Consider the following 6,000-nt stretch of genomic DNA (forward strand, 5'->3'; position numbering starts at 1 on the left):
AATCTGTATATTAGTCAGTAAGAACTGACCATTGTGGTTCTAAAATAAATGAAACCCATCAAATTAAAGTTAGTACAAATCAGACAATTGACATACTGGACTATTCAGCACTGCATGTCTGTATTCTGTAACCGTTCTTCTGTTCAACTGTTCAGAGAGAAGTAAACTGCCAAGTCTTGACAATAAGGGTTTACTTCTTCTTTGCCAAGAGAAACTCAGTGTGCTCAGACAACACTTATTCTCAGGTTATACAAACTGTTTGACATTGTACTGGACAATGAATCCACGTAGATACTTTTGGCCTAGTGAGGGCTGTTAACCTTGGTTTAACTTTTAATCTACTAAATCATCAGATTACCTAAAATGTAGATGGGTACAGACTAGAAACGTGATGACAGTTATGAAGCTCCAGCATCTTTCAGATATACACTGAAGTCTGGGCACTTTAATGAAAGAGCATAATATATAAGTCAGTTGCTCACAGCATTTTTTACAACTTTTCCTGCCAGTTCCCTAAAATATCTGTTAAATATCCATCTGTGTTAGAATACAGCAGGAAAATGTAACAGTGCAACTGGAAAATGTCCAGAACATTCATAGCAAGTGGACATTTTGATGATGTTTCTAACATGCGGTGGACATGAAACTGGAAGAATGCAAATATCTCAGGATGAAAAAGAGTCATACAAGACAAAGACACAGGCAAGGATGTCAAGTTAGACAGACAACAAGATTTGAAAGCTTTTTGCATAAGGCCAACGTCAGTGTGCTGTAAACAAAAACAATGTACATTTCACAGTTGAATGTATACGTCATGTCCCGCCTTCTGCATGCTCTACCCAGGTACTACAATGTTCTGGAAATGTTCCTGTTGTTGTGAACGTGTCTGACCTGGACAATCTCCTGCTGAGATCTCTATATGTATAAGACAAACTGCAGAACATTTTCACTTTTCTCAATATTTGTCTGGAATTGGAAGTGCCAGTGGTGGATGATTGCTTCAGCAGGACAAAAGGGGTTTTAACAGAACGCAATTTGTTGAAGGTTAAGTGTGTAGAATTTAGTGACATCTAGTGGTGAAGTATAATGTTGCAGCTGAATAGCCCTCACCTCACCCTCCCCTTCCAAACACGAAAGAGAACCTGTGGTAGCCTTCAGTTGTCAAAACTCAAAAGCTTTTTAGTTTGTCCAGTTTGGACTACTGTTAAAAACATGTCGGCCTCCGTAGAGAGGACCCGCTCCCAATTTAAATATAAAGGGCTCATTCGAGGGGTAAATAAAACAATTATATATTAATATATTCTATTTCTGCCAATGATCCTTTTCACACTGAACCTTTAAAGACTTTAAATTGGAAAGCAATTATTTCAGACACAAAGAAAAATGATTTTTCATGCTAGACTTAATAATAGCCTAAAAGTAGTGGGTAGACATGAAGAACTTGATAAAACCTCAGACTTTTCCAAACCAAGCATTTATACCCAACTTTCCTCCAAGAGAACACAACACAGCAGCACTTAAGAGGTCTACGTGGTCCTGCAGCCAAGACTCTGCGAAGCGGACAGCTCAATATCTCGCCCTAGTGTGGCTTGTCAATGCAACACCAAACTCAAGACAGAGAGAGATGGGGGGGTGGGTGCGGGGAAGGCTTTTTTAATTATCTGTGGTTGGGTCGGACTGTGCATCATCATTAGAGAGTCTAAATAGCAGTGGTCACTGACTCAGGTAGTGGTAAACGGCACAATTAACAAGCTGAGGAGGGAGAACTGTATTCAATTTGAAAGCCTTCTCTCCTAATCCATCTCCAGTGATCAGCAGTGCTGCTGAGCTACGCCCTTTTACATTCAATTACATTAATCAGGTTATTACCCAGCAAAAAGTCAACATTTTAATCAAGAACTGGCAAAGTAGGGCAGGACATTACACCTAGACAGGGCTAAGTGACAGAGAGGAGTGATGATGTTCTACTGAAGTTTAATCTCATGGAAAATGACAAAGCACAAGAAGGCTTGTAAAACGTTGCTGTGAAATGTTTTGTATTTGATCTGATTTTAAAATACTTTGTCCAAATACTCCAAAATGTATATAAGTCGCCGTGCCCCTATTTATACAAGTATGAATTCATCTCATTGTTCTGTCGGAAGTTCATGAACGTGTCAAGAATTCAGGCACTTTTTTAGTTCTTTTATTTTATTCCTCGAGGCTGCAAATCCTCTTGGATATAATCCGTGCAGGAGTGTTGTTAGCACAGCAGGTGTGTAAGAAATGTAGAAACACAGCTGCAGGGTTCACGTCCCAGTAACTATCCTGATAGTCTCCAAATCCTCTGACGCCGTCTTTCTATGGAATTCTGGAAATACACATTGTCCATAACAAGCCTTTATTCATGTACAGATGGAAACAACTTGTCTAAATGTATGTAGAGCTTTCCACTGTGGTCAGGTGGGGGATTATTTCATTCACAGCAGAAAAAAAGCCAATCTATATGAATATGTGCTTACTTCACAACCAGTTCAAGTGGACTTTGCTGACTGATTGCTGACTGCACACACCCAAGTGAATCTAATTTAGTGAAACCTCTGGCTAAGCAGTAGTTTCTTGCCCATTTTCTCCCACTAACAGGGAAGAAATCAATTCTCTGGCATCTATGACATTCAGGAGAGGCTTGTCTTTTTTTAGTTGTTTTTTTTCTTTATTTCCACACTTCTTTTTGCATTTTGGCTTGTTAGGAGCTGTGTGATGGCTGACCCTGGGCATTGGGCTCTGATTAATGGGGGGAAATTCTTGTTGTCCAGTCCATAATGAGAGAAGACAGAGGTGAGAACAGCTCAATAGGAGAGATAACCACTCTTTGATCCAAACGGTCATGCAGAACCTGTACTCTGCTGCATCGCCAGAAAGTGGACTGTCGAGCTCCTCACTTTCAAACCCCCTCTCATAAACTTTGCAACAGAAGAGGATCCTTTGAGTCTACATCCATAGTTTTTCATTTGAAAATAGTGTTTTTAAACTAAAACAATCTACATCCACACAAGCGTTCTGGCTCTGCATCAGTTTTAATCCCTGTCCATACTAATGTGCCTGAAAACGCATATCACGTGACCACTCAAACACTTGCATGCGCATCTTTAACCAAAAATTGCTTGTCTCCTACAAATGTGTAAAATGCAATGTTTATTAATTTATAATGTAAAACTAACCTTAATCAAGTTAAGTTGGTTTTTTTGTTTATAATATACTTTGCTAAACTGTCCTTCCTGTGAACACATTGTTTCCAGATCACAGCCTACAGACTTTTGCGATATAATAATTGACTCTTTCCTCTCAGTTACATAAAAGTAGCAGCACCGTGATACAGCATCTAAAGACATTTTAAAAATATTGCACCGTCTAAGTGCCATTTCTGGGTCGCCGCTAACAAGACCCATCTCAACTTAAGATGTCTTGTTAAATTGAGACCTTGTTCCCCAGTGGACTCAAATGTAAAACATATCTCTACCCTTGACAAGCAGTGTTAATCCATTTAGTGTAACGAACTAACATGTCCCTAATTAAAATATGCCTTTTAATGATACATACTGACATCGTTGAAAACACTGTCACGCTTCCCTCCTTTGATACAGAAATATGCTAATTGCATCTGTAATACTGGTGTTCAAATCCCAAGGCTACCTCCACATCCTGAGGGAGTCGGTGCATGTGTTGGGGCTTTGGATTTACGTTCAATACCCTTTTGTTACATATTGTTTTGACCAGTAGAAGATGTTAAGAGAGCTTTCGGGGACTGACACTGTTGATTTCCTTTCATTACAGACATTCAGTTTAACATTCAGGAACCATGGCCTTGCACTACACACTCCTCCAGTCCACCACCTCACCTATAGGTGACGGAGGGCAGATAGAGAGCATCAAGCTTCCGCTCCATCCCATGGCAGTTAATTTAAAACAAATCAGGCTGATTGCTGAGTTTCTGCGCTCACACAAGGCCCAGGTGATAGAGCAATTAAAGCTCCCTAATTCTCCAGTTCGCAAAGGTCCAGTACGTAATTAACTATATATAATGAAATCCTTTTGTTACCCTCAACATTTAATTTTTGTTTCCTGATGTGCGGGGCCGTTTGTGCGATGGGCAGTAGGGGACAGGTTCATGTGGGTGGGGTTTGCAGCTCTCTGTGGCAGGGACCCTGGATGAGAGCGGGGCTTTAGTTAATAGGCTCTCTCTGGACAGATGAGGTCCATTAAGAGGTTAATTTAAAAATGAATAGAGGACATAGCGTGAGAGAAAAAGAGATGGAGACAGGACATAGACCACACAGTCCTTGGAAAGAACAAAATGTAGCCTCCCGTATTTATTCTTCTGTAAAGCAATGCTGCTAATTAAGCAAGTGATAATTAAATAGCCGCAGATCTGAAGCACCCAGCTAATCAGACTCTCACAAATGACCAAATGAAAACAAGGAAGCCTCTTCCAGACCCAAGCACAACTGAACCCTATCACTTCCCATCCATGAGGCCATTTCTTAAACATTGAGGCATTGTTCAGATGCATGGACTGCAGCCCCTGCCTCCCAATTTCCATTCCTTTCCCCCCCTTGCAGAAAGGCTGAATCTGATCCGGGCCCATTGGTGTGTGGATAATGAAGGGGTTACCAGGAGCTGGGAGAGGCCCAGTAATTCCCCGCACCAGGGGACTGGGTTTTTGGGTGGGGTTTGGATGAGTACCCCTGCTCCGTGATGCATGCACTCATGTGAGCTTGTGACAGCCTCTACCCAAATCCAAGGCCAGACATAGGCGCTGCATGTATTATATAAACGTACAGTACAGGACCCAGACTCAAACATTTTACTACTACAGAAATGCTAGTCTCAATACAAACGAAGCTCATGCTGTATATATAAGTATAAGCATTACTCTGATCTTGTGTATATATGATTTTTCTTGTATAAATCATTGCATGTATTTCATTCCATGTTTGTTGGTGTGGATTGATTCATTCCTGCCTGATTTCTCAAACAACTGAGAACAACATTAACTTGAAATTCAAATGATAGCCTCCTTTATGTGTCGGGCTGAGTTCATCATCCTATTTTTTTCCGTCGACGTGGGAGTAACCCAGCTCAATCTGAGGTCACGGAAATTAGCATATCATCTGGCAAAATGGTTAGCCAATGAGTGGGCGTCTCCCTGAGGGGGGTCACCTTAAACATCAGTATTAAGGCATCGAGAGAGCTCCGCGTACTCCAGGGTTAAGTATCTCCACTTCATTATGGTAAAGATGTGAACAACTACCCAACCCGCCGACGCTGTCAATAGACATTGAGTCCTGGCTTTATCCAGCCTGGCTCACCCTCTCTCAGGACCCGGCATGAGCCTCCATCCATCATCCAAATACTCCTGGCCCAAATCATTGCCGATCATTATAGTAACAGAGAGAGTGCCGATGATTGGCCGTGATTGTTAGATCACAGGGATCTGAGGGGTGATCCATCACACAGGGTGGCACGCTAACACCTCTGTGTGATGGGGTTCACCTCCCGGGTCAGGGCCAGGTCAGCCAGGAGAGAGCCCCTCCACAGAGAATACCTCCAACACTCCCAGTTACCCACCAAAGGCTCATGAAGTGTAAGGTAAGTAAAATCCTTTCCCGTTTAACTGCATTAGCAATCATTGACAATATGTAGTTTTCAATACATTTCAGATATTAACAAATGGAGCAAATCCTGAGACTAACTGGATCCTTTATTATCAGTTTACACTCCCTGCTTCACAATGCAAGAGGAGCCACTGACCCCATCCAACTTGTTTCTCAGAACTGGTGCAACACAACACAGAATGACCGGAGGCTATGTGTTGTCATCCAAATGAGATAAGTTTATTTTCCCTAGGCCAGCATTTGTTTCATCAGCCTGTGGGGTCGCACACCACACTAGGAAGCAGTGGGGAGTCTTTCTCAGCACCTGCAGCTCTAGCGAGGTGGCCCGCTAGCGAGGAAAGGCTTT

This window comes from Paralichthys olivaceus, chromosome 14, assembly GCF_024713975.1.
Source record: "Paralichthys olivaceus isolate ysfri-2021 chromosome 14, ASM2471397v2, whole genome shotgun sequence".
NCBI lineage: Eukaryota > Metazoa > Chordata > Actinopteri > Pleuronectiformes > Paralichthyidae > Paralichthys > Paralichthys olivaceus.